A 14,586-nucleotide genomic window follows, 5' to 3' on the forward strand; every position below is an offset into this window, starting at 1 on the left:
TGGAGTGGGTTGCCATTTCCTTCTCCAGTGCATGAAAGGGAAAAGTGAAAGTGAAGTCGCTCGGTCGTGTCCGACTCTTAGTGACCCCATGGACTGTAGCCTACCAGGCTCCTCCGTCCATGGGATTTTCCAGGCAAGAGTACTGGAGTGGGGTGCCATTGCCTTCTCCGGGATATTGACAATAGAACTGACCAATTAGGATAGTCAAGGAGATGCAATTTGCTTATACATTTCAGTAAACCTCATCTCCCTTCTCTTTCTTCTCTGCTGCTCCCCTCTGAACCCTTGTAGACAAAAATCACAAGCTGAAAGCAGCAGAGGCTGGGCCTTCAGGTTGGGAGCATTTCCCTTTGCAGAAGGAGCTGTCACACTGGACAAGTCACTTTAAAAATGTGTGTTTCTTTGTGATTTCACAACTAAGAGAATTTTGCTGTCACTTCCTGCACAGGAAGGGCAGGAAAGCCCTTTGCAGCTTGCTGGGATGGCCACAAGCTGTGGGAAAGCACACCACGTTCTGGGTTCTGGAATGGCATTGGACCCTAAACAGCTGCCACATGACGCTTCCTCCTGGAAGCCTTCCTGGACCAGCTCTTCCTTTGACCCAAAGGCCCCCAGAGCACCCCTGCTCCCCTCTCTCACAGGTCTGTCCCTCCTTTACTTACTGCCTCGCTGGACCTTAGGGACCACGTCTGCATTTTCCTTCTCCCTGTTCCTGGGATCCTTCTGCTCAGTGAGGGGACTGAGGGGGGGGGGGCAGTGGTCCAACTCCCCCAGTGCTGCAGTGACATTTATCCTGCACAGGCTAGCCAGTGGCCACCACCTCGGGCCAGAAGGAGCAAATTGAAATTGCTTCAGTAAACAGCCCGGTCAGAGCAAACCCGGGCCTCATTAAACCACAATTAGGATTGCTGCCCTGGCTTCGAAGAACTCCGCTTGGGACCTGAGACTGTTTATTTGAATAAGACCATGGCTGGGGCGGCGGGAGGGGAGGGACAGAGGTGAAGGTGGAGGTCAGGCGGCGGGTGTTGGATCTTTCTGTCATTCTGGACACTTTAATAATGGGAAAACCTTTGACCTGAGCCCTCCCAGATCCCTGGATTCCAGAACCCAAATAACTATGGGATGGCAGTTTTGAATCTCCCTCAAATTCCTAATTAAATGGGATAAGGTACAGAAAACGGCCTGTGCATAGCAAGGACTCCACAGAGGTGAGTTACCGCTTAGTAATCTGGTTCAAAGTCCACACCAAAACCCCAAGAAGAAATGCTCGCTTGTCATCAAAATTCTTATTTAGACTGTGAGTGGCCACAACATCTAACATTTGTCCATTTTTTTTTTTCTTTCCAATTGAAAAGCAATTGAATGACCAGACAGCTCTTGTGTAGGACTTATTCTTTAGGTTCCAAATACTATATTTCTCTCAGTTTTCCTTTCAAGATCTTACTCAGCCTGATTTGTCTCTCCTGGTCCTGGCTGCCTCTCTGCTGGTTGGCCATCTAGGATACCACATGGCAGGAACAAGAGCTAACATTTTTCTTAGGGCTCTTCCATCTACAAAGTCTTTTTTTTCCATGTAGATTTGCTTGTCCAAGCCTCCCAAGAGTCATTTCAGGTCAGTGTTATTAGTTTTCTCATTTTAGACATGAAAAAAGTGAGAGTTAGAGAGGTTAGGTGATTTTGCCCACTACCTTCAATTCAGTAAGAAGTTCTCCAGTGCATATTCCATTCAACTAACAATCACTTATAGAGCATCTACCACAGGTGGTACTTGAGACGCCAAATGAATGACACAGACCATACCTTCAATGTGCTGGTTATCTGGAAGGTCATTTGACTGAATTTCTATGAATCTTGGAAAGCAAGTCTCATTGGACTAGACAAGGTCCGGTGGTTGATGTCTTCTGGTTGAATGAATGAATGGTTGGCTACATCAATGGGCAGAAGTTGTGATGCTTCAAGCTCCACCAGCTACCTAAGACAAAGGAGTCTGGAGCTGGGAATGGTACCAAGCATGTGAGTGTGACACTCATGTTTATAGGACCAGGCTAATTTTAGAAGAGACTAATTCTACCCACTTCCTTGATAACTGTAGCTCAAACTCAGACATGCTAAGCCTCTAAAGTGGGCATGGACCAGAGCTGCAGACAGAAGACTTTACTTTCATCCTGGCCCTAGGATCCCCAGGCCAGCCACCCAAGGATCCCGATGGGCTAACAATGGTAATAGACAACTGTCCTAGAGTTAAGCAGAAATCACAGGCAGATTCATTCTGCTCCCTGACATTTTAATGATTACATGCCAGTCCTCTCTCTCTCTTTTTTTAAGAGATCTAGAAACAGAGCAGGAAGGTAGATTAAAAATCAGTAGCAAACTTTTTTTCATAGGTAAGAAAATGGAATCCAAAAGAGATTTCTTCAAACTCATTTGGCATATTTAGAAATCATATAATATTAGAACATATTATAATATGAGGTTGAAGACTTCTCTGGGATAGGGAGATAAGAGCCTTAGCTCCACCACTAACCTACTATATGACCTTGAGCACTTTACTCCCTGCTCTCTATGCCTTAGTTATATCATCTGTGATGATCTCTATAGTCCCTATAGCCCTAACAGTTAAGTGAATCTGAATTTTATATTATATATGCAAAGGTTAGACAGTATGGAATATTATGTATCCACTTAAAGAGTCATGATATTTGCCAGATGGATGAATTATATTTCCTGTAATGAGTGATGTGTAAAGAGGAAAGGACCTCCTTGGTAATGCTGAGTTGAATTTATGCAAGCTTCTGAAGAAATATGTCAAAAAGGCCTTGTGACATAGAAAAATTTCTGGTCAATTTCAGGCTCCCAATAAATGTTTGTTGAATGAAAGTGAATTCCAGGTGTAGGTAGTGCTGAGGACTATTTACTGATGGATGTCAACTGGTCGAATATATGAGGATCAGTGGGAGCTGATGAGTGAAGAAATGAATGGCTGGATGGATAGAGGAATGAGTGAATAAATGAAACGTGCCTGAGATAGTGACCTGAGAGGCTCCCTTGGGAATCTTTTCTCTGAGGAGTTCCTGAGGTCTGCACTTAGAGTAGCTGGAGGTAGACCAGCTAGCCCAGTCCAAAGGGCCCTGTCATGTGAAGTCCTATAGTGCCTGCAGCTCAGTTCCCCGGGGAGATGCTGGGGGAGACCCTGGTAGAGGGTGAAGGCTGAGAGTAAGAGCTCACAGGAGAAAACCACAAACTTGACCAAATCTCACAGCCACCCAGAGCAGTTACTCACCCCAACCCACCCACTTCTCACTTCTCTGGGCTCCCATGGAAATTCTTTCTTCCTTCTATTACGTCCTCATCTTACTCTGCTTCACTGGCTGAGTGGGTGAGGGTTGCTCTTCCTTTGCTCTGTGCCTGCTTCATCTCAGCACCTCCCCAGCCCAGGGCTGACTCACATCACATCCCCGGTCATGGAATGAATTGACTGAGTGACTGGTTAAGTCTTAGCCTACAGCTGGTGGCTCCCTGGACCTCAAAGGACAATGAGTAAATACGTGTTGCCCTCAATTGTTGCTGATAACTTTTTTCTAACTGGGAATAACAGTGCATGCTTCCTATCAATGTTAGCCAACTGTTTTTATATATTAATAGTAATACTTTCCTTAGCAACAAACCCGATTTGCATAATCCTTTGTAGTTTTTACTGTTTCATCTCATTTCCATTCTCACAGCATCCCTGACAGGAAGCAGGGGTAGAAATCAAAACCTCCCACTTGGGGAAGAAACGGAGGCTCACAGAAGTCAAGTGTCCAAGATCGTGTTGAAGGTCAGGGGCAGGTCTGGGACAGACCCAGCTTTCCAGATTCCCAGTCCTGAGCTCTCCCCCACTTATGGTTTTCTACTTTCACCCACCCCCATGGCCATGTTTAAAAGAAACTAGAACTTGAATTACTCTGATGAATACCTGAAACAGGGGCTTCCCAGATGGCTCAGTGGTAAAGCATCTTCTTGCCAATGCAGGAGACAAGATGCAGGTTTGATCACTGCGTTGGGAGGATTCCCTGGAGGAGGAAAACCCCACGGACAGAGGAGCCAGATGGACATGCAGTCACAAAAGGGTTGGATACATCTCAGTGACTAAAACAACAAAAAATACCTGAAAGTAATCCAACGTTGCTAATCAACTATGCTCCAACATAAAATAAAATTTTTTTAAATTAAAATTTTAAAAATTAAAAAATAGAAGAAATTAGGAGGCAAAGAACAGTTTGATAAAAGAATGCTTTAAAAGGATGATACTCTTAATAACAAAAGCAAGCACACTCTTGGTGGTTTCACAAATAGCCAACTTCAACCTAATTGATTAGAATGGCCTAGTACCAAATTAACAGTGACTTCAAAAAGAATGAAATTCAACCAAGGTTACAATAAAACTGTACCCCTTCCCCCACAACCACTTTTAAAATATCTTGGTTGTTTTCAGCTTTGCCCAAAAGTCTTCTCTATGTCTGGGCAGGTCACACCTGCCATTTTGACAAACATAGGGAGGAGGCGGGGGTGGCAGGAGCCTGTGGACTGTGGGGCTTTAATCTGACTCTTCCAAGCTCTGTGACCTGGAGCAGGTCACACCACAGCACCAGGTCTCAGCTCTCTCTCCTTTGAATTGGGGAGGGCAACCCCTGCCTGATTGATTACAGGTTTAAAATGTAGGTAAAAAAGCCAGCTCAGTGTGTGATGCAGAGGAAGTGGAGGATAAATGAACGTCTGCTTCCTCTTTCTGCATCGCCGTAGGTCCCCAGTCATGGAATGAATGGATGAGTGTCTGATTCTTAGTCTACAGCTGGTGGCTCCCTGGACCTCAAAGGACCGTGAGTAAATAGGTGTCGCCCTCAATTGCTGTTAACACTCTTCTAACTGGGAAAACAGTGCCTACTTCCAATGTTAGACCTTAAAGGAACTCCTGTGTTTAAAGAGTCCTTTAAGGAGTGAGAGGCTCTCAGAATTGGGAGCCTAACGGCTATAATTTCTATGGCCTGTAGTACCTGTCTCCTGCAGGATTTTTTGTGATCAAGTCCTCTGTATTTGGGGAGACACAAATCATGTCCTTCGACCTCTTCAAGCCTCGGTTTCCTCATCTGCAAAGTGGCTGTTCTAATATCGACTTCAGTGGTCTGTGAGACTTGAATGACAGCACATGCAAAGATCTAGGGTTCAGTAAGTGGTAAGCTGTAAGCTGTCACCATCTCTCATGGATGGCAAGGAGGAGGCCTTGGAAGAAGGAGTCTGGAGAGCCAGGCTCAAGTCCCAGTTCAGCCACGTCTGCTCCCTGGGCCTCGCTCTCCTCATCTCTAGGACGAGGGAAGGATTCCCACCCCACTAGCCTACAGGGCAGCTTGGAGGGCCTAGGAGTTAATTGGGGGTCTTGGCCTTGGCTGTGTACCACCATCACCTGAGGTGCTTGAAAAATGACCCAACCCAGGGACCCACCTCTGATCAACCTCATCAGGGTTTGAGGGACAGGAACCCAGCCCTGTGTGTTGCTCAAACATCCCCAGTGAGTCTAAGGCACTGCCAGGTTGCGAGTCACCGAGATAAAGATGTGGTCTTTTTCAAATCGTTGAAGCCTTGCACATGCGGGGTTCAGGCAGGAGGACTCCCCTCCAGGTCCTGCTCCTACTCGTGGGGTGGGGGAAGGGTGGACGGGAGGCTTCTCGGGGTCACCATGCCTCCCTCCACGGGGTTGGGAGCCATCAGCCTCTTTGATTCCCTTTCAACACTTCCCAGGACTTCTGTCCCCTCTGAAGAGGGAAGCAGGGAGCTTGCAGTAACCGGGGCTTGCTGACTTTAACCTTTAAAAAAAACAAGCTTTATTGTGAAGACCAAAAGGTCTTATAAACCTTAATGAGCGGCATATGTGAAACACATACGTGAATTGCTTGTTTGAAAAATATTTCCCAGCTAGCCTTCAATAGCAGAGCCTTATTATTCTAAACGGGAGCTTGTCTTACCAGAGGACTGGACAAAACCCCAGTTGGAGATAATTATCTTAGCAGAATTCCCCGTGGGTCCCCAGAGAGGGGCCGGGGGTGGAAGCCGCTCAAACACATGTGCTAACTTAGGCTGCCTTTGTGTACACAACAAACACAAAAGCTGGGCTCTGGGCAGCGAGGAGAATTCCGGCTCCCGAAGTGGTGACCTCAACATTCGTTCCGGGGATGGCAAATCGGTTGGTCTCCATAGGTGGGGCGTGGGGGGCTGGAGGTGGGAAGGATGGAATGGAAGACACGTGTCCAAACTTAAGCTCTGGGCAACAGCTGGGCGGGGCTGGCAGAAGACGATGGGACCAGTGATCCAGAGATGGATGGCTTTTCCAGTTAATTCCCATTTGGGGATGTGACTCTGAGCACCTCATTTTCACCATCTGGGTCTCAGTTTCTTCACGTGTAAAACGGGGCCACTGTGATGACTCTGCAAGATGACACAGTGATTAGAAACGATTTCAACCTGGGACTTCCCTGGTGGTCCCTTGGCTAAGACCTCAAGCTGTCGATATAGGGGACCTGGGTTTAATCCCTGGTCAGTGAACTAGATCCCACGTGCTACAACTAAGAGTTCGCATGATGCAACAAAGATCAAAGATCCTGCGTGCTGCAACGAAGACCCAGGGCAGCCAAAGAAATAAACAAAAATAGGGCTTCCCTGGTGGTCTAGTGGTTAAGAATCTGTCTTGCAATGCAAGGGGTGCTGGTTCGATCCCTGGTCTGGGAAGATCCCACATGCCAAAAAGCAACTAGGCTTGTGTACCACAACTACTGAGCTTGAGCTCTAGAGGCCAGGAGCCACACCTCCTGAGCCCATGTGCTGCAACTACCGAAGCCCACAACAAGAGAAGCTACTGTGATGAGAAGCCCTCGTACCGTAGCTAGAGAGCAGCCCTCACTCGCTGCAGCTAGAGAAAGACTGCTCGCAGCAATGAAGACCTAGCACAGTCAAATAAATAAATAATTTAAAAATAAATATATATAAAAAGGAAAGAAGTGATTTAATCCGATGGACAGTGGAGGAGAGCAATTTCTATCAGTAATTTCCTGGGCAGTAAATTTCAGTGTCACAGGCTTCACCTCACAGAAGACAAGGCCGGAGACACAGCCTGAAACAAGGATTTGGGGATCTCACAGCCCCCCCTTGCTTCCCAGGATTCTTCAGACACCATTACCTGAAGCTTTGGGCTGTCAGCCGCCTGAGCCTGGCCCCCAGATGTTCAGGGAAAGTGGGCCACTGGCCCTCAATTAGCTGGGTAATGGCTTCAATTCCCTCCTGCTCCCTACCCCTTAATTATCTGCCCATTGCCTCCCTTCCGCAGCTCAGGAATGCCACAGCCCTGCTCTTTTCCCAGCCTGGAAACCACCAGAGCAAGCCACTTTGGTAGGACGTGTCACCCAGCTGCAGGCAGCCCAGGGAGAGGCGGGCAGGCCCTAGCAGGTCCAGAGCGCTCTTTGATCCTCGTCTTCCCACTCCGGACCTCTGGGGAGTTGGGGCGAGCCTGCCAGCCAGGCGAGCAGCTGAGCTAGATGACCTCGGAAAGCCTGTAGGGCGAAATGGGCAGAACCGGAGATTTGGAGCAGGAACTATAAGAGCTGTCTAACCTTGTGGAGCTGCTTTTCTTTCTCCAGCCTCAGTTTTTCCCATCTGTGAAATGGAGCTAATGAGGTTTCTCCAGAAAGGTTGTGTCTGTTAGGGTTAAGACAGTCAACTAGGTAACGTGCACACATAACTAACCAGGTGCCTGGCACACAGGCATGGCTCTGAATAGCCTGCTTTCCCTCCTACTTCTCCACCCCATCCGTCAGCAATAACCCTTTATGCCGACGAGGTAGCTAAATGAAGCGGGAAGAGTTTCAGAGCAAGGTCTGTGGCAAGTAACGCCCGTCCGAGCTTTCAGCCTTGGCTTCCTCATCTGTAAAATGATGCTCCCCAAGGGGATTTACATCTTCTTATGTTCTAGGAGCACAGAAAGAGAGCATCCTTGAAGCCCAGGGACTTCATCCCGGACTAAGCCCCTAGTCTCACAGGCTCCCTGCAGGTTTTCCCACCGAGGTAAATGGAGTCATTAACACTTTATCTTAATTGCCACTAATGATGGTAAATTCACCTGATTATGTAAAACGGGGCTTTCTAGCCTAATTTGTTTCCTAAGCTGAATTGGAACATTGAAATTTTCAACAGAGTCGTTCCAGCTTTGCAGCTGAACCTAATTGGTCAGTTGTGGGTTATTAACGGTGGCTTTGACTTCTTCTGGGACTCGCCACTGGGGACAAATATGAACCAAAGGAAAGAGCCTCCAGCCAGATGAGGGCAGTCCTAGTGATAGAAGGTGGATTTTCCCTTGGTTACTCCAATTAATTCTTGCGTCAGCCATTTTCAGAGGTTTCCTTAAGTATTCACATTTTTTTTTCTTCACATTTCATAGTGTTTTAAATCAAGATTCCATCAAACTGGCACTTCTAGGAAATTCACTAAAAGATTTGGAGTTAGCTTTATCTTCATTTCCTCACTGTGATCCTGGATCAGGGATTGTATCCATGTCTCACATTGGCAGGTGGATTCTTTACCACTGAGCCACCAGGAAAGCCCTATGCTGATTTCGTGATGAAGATTTAGAATGATAGTAGGAAAAAGGTACTTATGTATTTGTTTATTGTCTTATTAGTGTGTGTGAAGATTCCTTAGTGTCCAGGCACCATCTCTTACTGTCCAGATCCAAGAATCACGTCATCAGGATCTTCACTGTCAAAGGCTTCGTTCCTCATTAGTTTTCTGTCTCCCATGGAGAAACCATTCCATGGCTCTGCTGAATCTGCTCAGATAGAAACAGTTTAGAACAACTTGCCTCTGTGGTTCCACAACACCGTTTATTGAAGGCTGGTCACATGACCACCAATGTATGTCTCACCTACAACAGGCAGGAAAACATGATCGGTTACTCATTTTTCTGGTCATGTTAAATTTCCTGTTCGGAATTTTATAACAGAAACGTAGAACGGCACACCTTGCGTGCTTTAGGCCATAACCACTGCGTTTTCTAGAATGGGATCTCTTCCAATGTTGACTTTGACTTGATTCACACACTTCCACCAGAGGGGAGGGAGGATGGGCAGAGGACCTGTGGGCACAGGGAAAAGAGCTCATTTGCATAAGAAACGTCTGTCCTCATCTTTCATAGCCGAAGAGGGCCTGGGGAGAGTCATATATCCCCACATCAACTGAAGGCAAGAAGGGACATAGATTGGAAGAGCGCATTGGCTTTGTGTAACAACCATCTCAGAAGTCCTGGTCAGCCACCTAGAGAGGAAAGTTTAGCAAATGGTGTGGAGCCTGTGGAAAGCATGGACTGTTACCCTGGTGCCAACACTAGGGGTACATGGGACACAGATTGTCTGCTGCCTTCCCCCACTCCTCCCTTGGGTAGGGTAGATTTCAGGAGGCATTTTGGTAGAACATGGGTGGGCAAAAACAGCTGGTACATGGGCCTTTACACAAGGTTCAAGCCCAAGGATTGGTCAGCACGGATAACTGTGAAGTTGTTCTATATCTCAGTGTCCACAAACCAACATGTCACCTCCATTCTAGTAGCTCATTTTTGCACAATCATGGAAAAGAAATGCCAAGTTGGCTGCAGGAGACTTGTCCAGTTGGATCTGGACATCAGGCTGTTCTTCTGGAACTGCACCCAACCATCACAACCCAGGATCACCCTATTAGGTACAAGGCCTAGGACTCCTTAAGGCATCTGGTCAACCCCATGTGTGTAGGGATGAGGAGAAGAAGAGTCAGAGGGCCAGAGAGCACCCCAAAGGGGAGAAATAAACACTACAGCCCACACTGGTCTCATTCTGGACTTGGGATACCCTGCCCAGGTGACACTGCCAGCTTCCAACATCCCAGGCATGGAAAGGGGTGGGGATTGGACAATTTTGAGGAAGCACCTCAAATGCAGGAAGAATGATCAGCATGTTGCAATAGTCCAGGCAAGACATTACTGAGGGCACACATTTCTGTTGGAATTGAAAATCAGTGGACCTCCTTTGGAAAGCATTTGGTAGTAACTATCAAAGCTACACCCAATGACAAGCAATTCTTCTCCTAGATGTATAATCAATTAAAATGAGTGTTTGTATTCACCAAAGGACTTGCACAAAAATAGCATCATCATTCACAATAGTAAAAACTGAAAACAACTCAAATGTCCATCAACTGTAGATTAGGTAAAACTGAAAACAACTCAAATGTCCATCAACAGTGAAAAAAATCTCCCCTTTGGGGTGCTCTCTGACCCTCTGACTCTTCTTCTCCCCATATACCGTATGAATATGCTATATTCATACAATGGTATACTATGTGACAGTGAAAAAATCTGCTTGCAACAACATGGATTAATTTCCTAGACATTTAGTTTGAGCAAAGAAACCATACAATATTGTTCCATTTCTATAAACTTAAAAATAGACGACACATTATACTGGAAGTCAGATAAAGGTTACCTTTGGGGCAGTATTAACTAGGAGAAGGTACAGGGAAGCCTTCTGGGGGTACTGGAAATATTCTAAATCTTGATTTGGTTGGTAGTTACACAGGGAGTATGAATATGTAAAAGCTTATAGAGCTGTGCATTTAAGATTTGTATTCCTTCTGTATATAAGATATACGTCAGTTAAAAATCCTAAAAGGTATATGTGTGTGTGTGCATGCATGTGTGTGTGAGAGAGAGAGAGACAGAAAGAAAAAAAAGAGAGAGAGAGAAGAGAGACAGATGGGCTGGAAAAAACTGTTAGTAATGTGGATGGTGACCCATGGAGTAATTAATTATAGAGATGTTTAGGTGCTAGAGCCTAGCTTTAACTATTCAAAGTAAGTATCACCATGGAGACAATGTAAACATCTATCAACAAATGAATGGATAAAGAAGATGTGGTACATATATATGTCAGCCATAAAAAAGAACACAATAATGTCATTTGCAGCAACATGACTGGACCAGGAGATGACCATACTAAGCAAAGCAGGACAAAGAGAAAGACAGATATCATATAAAATTATTTATATGTGAAATCTAAAATATGGCACTAATGAGCATATCTATGAAACAGAAACAGACTCACAGACAAAGAGAACAGACTTGTGGTTACCAAGGGACAAGGGGGTGAGGGAGGGAATGAACTGGGAGTTCAGAATTAGAAGATGAAAACTATTAACATATCAAATGGATGGACAACCAAGTCCTATTGTATAGCACAGAGAACTATATCCAACCTTGTGGGATAAACCATAATGGAAATGAATATAAGAAAAAAATGCATATTTGTGTATAACTCAAGTCACGTTGTCGTACAGAAGAAATTAACACAACATTGCAAATCCACTATACTTCAATAAAAAATAAATTGAAAAATATAAAAACAAAGTAGGTCTCACTGTCCTTGTAAAGGAGGAAACTGAGGTGCAGAGACAATAAGTGGTGGAGTAGGGATTTGAACCTTGATCTGCTTGATTCCAAGTCTGGCAGCATCCACTGGTCCTGAGGCCACATGCTCAGGTAATGTAATCCTATCCTCTGCTCTCAGGTGGCCTCTAATCCATCTAGGTTGGTTATGACAATCCTATTCCCCTTGCCAGAGAGTAGTTTAGGGCTTGGCAGGGGACCAAGATCTTTTCAATCAGATGGAAAGGGAAGTCCACTGGGAGCGTTCAAGCAAGTTGTTCCTTGCTTTTAAAAGGAAACATGGAGAATGCACGCTTCTCTTCTGTCTAAGGGCCTTGTTATGTCAGGATGTCTTGGCTGGAAGGGCAGCTGCCATCTCCAGAGCACAAGGAGGGCTAGGCAAGGCCAAGGCTGATCCCCAGAGGGGCAGAGTGGAGAGATGGAGCCACACTGGACACCGGTGACACTTTAAGCCGCCACATTCACCATACACCCTACCTTTGGACTTTTCTAAGGCCTGCAGGCCTGCAGTGGACCCAGTGAGGAACACTTCAGCCCTTTGGCTGTTCCTGACAGTGTTTGTGCAAATGCCAAAGCAAGCCCAGGTGAAGGGCTGGGAGGCAGGCAGTCAAGGAGGGTTTCAAGACTAGAGGATGCCTTTGAATGGGTCAGGGAGCATGGCAGAGGCAAGGCCGGAGAGAGAAGGAGACACCTACAAGGGGCATAGTGGTGCTATCAGTGCCTGGTCCCCTTGCCCACTGATGAGTCCACTCAGTCTCCTCGGGAGGTTCCCATGTGTGCTGACAGCTTCCCACCCAAGCACCCTCTATGTGTCTGAGCCCCCTGACTGTGAGCCCATTCACCCCAGGGGTGGGTGCAGCCTGGAAGTGTTTGTTTATGCTTGGTGGGGGAGGATTAATGCTTCCAAGATCAATGCTTACCTTGGGGTAACCAGCCTCCGGGAGGACCCCCGCCTCCTTGTACTGTGTCCCCTGTTGTGCCAGAGTTGATCACATGGTGGACAGTGTACAACAGAAGTAACAGCATGTCGCCCCCGAGATTGGATAACAAGCCTTCAGTTTCCATCCTACCTGCCCTTTCTTCTTCGTTCTCAGGATGAAGCTATGTTGGGAGAAGCCCTGTGGAGAGGCCCACAAGGCCAGGAACCGAGGCCTCCTGCCAAAGGCCATGTGACTGAGCCATCTCAGGAGTGGATCCTTCAGCCTCAGTTAAGCCTTCAGAGACTGCAGCCCGGTGGACAGCCTGCCTGTGGCCTCATGAGAGACCCTGAACCAGAACCCATCAGCTACGCGGCTCCCAGATTCCTCACCCAGACAAACTATGAGACAGTAAATGTATGCTGTTTGAAACCTGTAAACACGGGGCCATTAAATTGCTGCTCGGCAATAGACAATGAAGACAACTCTTAACCAGTAGGGGACAGGAATGCATGCCTCAGCCTCTGACACCTGGAAGGACAATTCTATACCAAGATTCAGAGGGTTTCCGTGGGACTGGTCACTGTTACTATAGTGAAACCAACTTCACAACGCACCCCTTCCTGACTTTCCCTCCAAACCGGTCTCCTCCTCATCCCAGGATCATTTCTCAATTGAACAATGGGCACCCAAATCCTTGTCTCAGGCTCCACGTTGGAGAAAATTCAAACTGAGCCTAGGGACTTCATGTAAAAAGGTTTAGAAGCTGGAATGTGAAAACACCAGGAGGGGAATGGGGGACAGACCTGGTTGACATGAAAGTCTGAGGACTATCAGCAGATAGTTCCAGGTTTAGGTGCTGCCTTGGGAAGACTAAGCAAGTCATCTTAGTCTACTCAATGGGCCGGGTGCCATGTCGCCCCCATCTCCAGCAGCAGGGTGGGAGGAGATTGGACGTCTGTCTTGGCTTTCCTCCCGACTCGCTGTATTCAGAAGTTCACTTGCCTCCCTGGGCCTTGTTCATGAATCTGATATGTTACTAGTCCATCTCACTACTCTAGACAGTGGTGAATGAAAAAAGAACCATAGATGGCGAGGGTGCCTGAGGTGGTCTATAAGCCCCTTCCACACACATCCTGAGAGTGGCATTTTATCTCCTCACTTTGCATTGCCTCCTAGTGGAGATTGATCTGGTTTTTGAACCCCACCAAACCCATGGGCACTGAGGAAGGGGCCGGCTGTGAGCTCTAAGAGCTATCTGCTCATCCTTCTGCTGCGTGGCTCAGAGATGCGGTGGGAGGGGCCGATTTCTCACGTTGGAAAGTGACAGCATCATTTCCTAATTATCACATTTGGGGGAACAGATGGGGAAGCATGTGGAGGAATTATGGGCTCCTTTTTGAAAAGGGGGCATGTTTTCTAAAGAAAGTTGCCTCTGAACATTTCCACCCAGTTGTCCTGAAAGCTTTTGGGGTTTATGAAGCATTTAGTAAATAAGATACTTCTTTACAGATGAGGAAACAGAAGTGGGTGAGGGGAGGCAGGACAAGCATTTATTGAACACCTGCAGAGTGCCAGGCGTTTCACATTATGAGTCCATCTCACGTTTGCAGTAACCCTGTGAGGTAAGCGTTATCATCTGCTTCAAAAACAGGAAAATGGAGGCTCAATTTTTGGGAAGCAGAGCTAGGATTTGAACCTGGGATTGTCCGGCCCCAAAGACCCCTTTAGAGTTTGATAAGTGCAAACGAACGCAGCCTGGGCTCTGCTGTCCTTACGGTCCTGGGTTCGTGTGCAAGTGAGCGTAGAAATTCTTGACACAGCTCCTCAAAAAATCAAACGTAGAATTACCATATGACCCAGCGATTCCATGCCTAGGTAGACACCCCAAAGAATTGGAAAGCAAGGGCTTAAACAGACACTTTTACACCCACATTTGTAGAAGCATTATTCAGAAGATTCACAAGGTGGAAACAACCCAAATGTTCAACAGATGAATCAGTTCAGTTCAGTCGCTCAGTCGTGTCTGACTCTTTGCGACCCCATGAATTGCAGCACGCCAGGCCTCCCTGTCCATCACCAGCTCCCGGAGTTTACCCAAACCCATGTCCATCGAGTCGGTGATGCCATCCAGCCATCTCATCCTCTGTCGTCCCCTTCTCCTCCTGCCCCCAATCC

At 46.7% G+C, this 14,586-nt stretch overlaps 1 long non-coding RNA gene across 1 annotated transcript; it reads left to right on the plus strand.

The window, feature by feature from the left end:
• Positions 1–467: 467 nt before the first annotated feature.
• On the plus strand, positions 468–12,874 carry LOC145544416 (uncharacterized). The gene is made up of 4 exons (XR_014081409.1): positions 468–641; positions 1,090–1,208; positions 3,723–3,817; positions 12,586–12,874. It is a non-coding gene; the product is annotated as an uncharacterized LOC145544416 (long non-coding RNA).
• The last annotated feature ends 1,712 nt before the right edge of the window (positions 12,875–14,586 follow it).

Source organism: Giraffa tippelskirchi, chromosome 4 (genome assembly GCF_054371585.1).
Source record: "Giraffa tippelskirchi isolate mGirTip1 chromosome 4, T2T-mGirTip1v1.2.pri, whole genome shotgun sequence".
Lineage (NCBI taxonomy): Eukaryota > Metazoa > Chordata > Mammalia > Artiodactyla > Giraffidae > Giraffa > Giraffa tippelskirchi.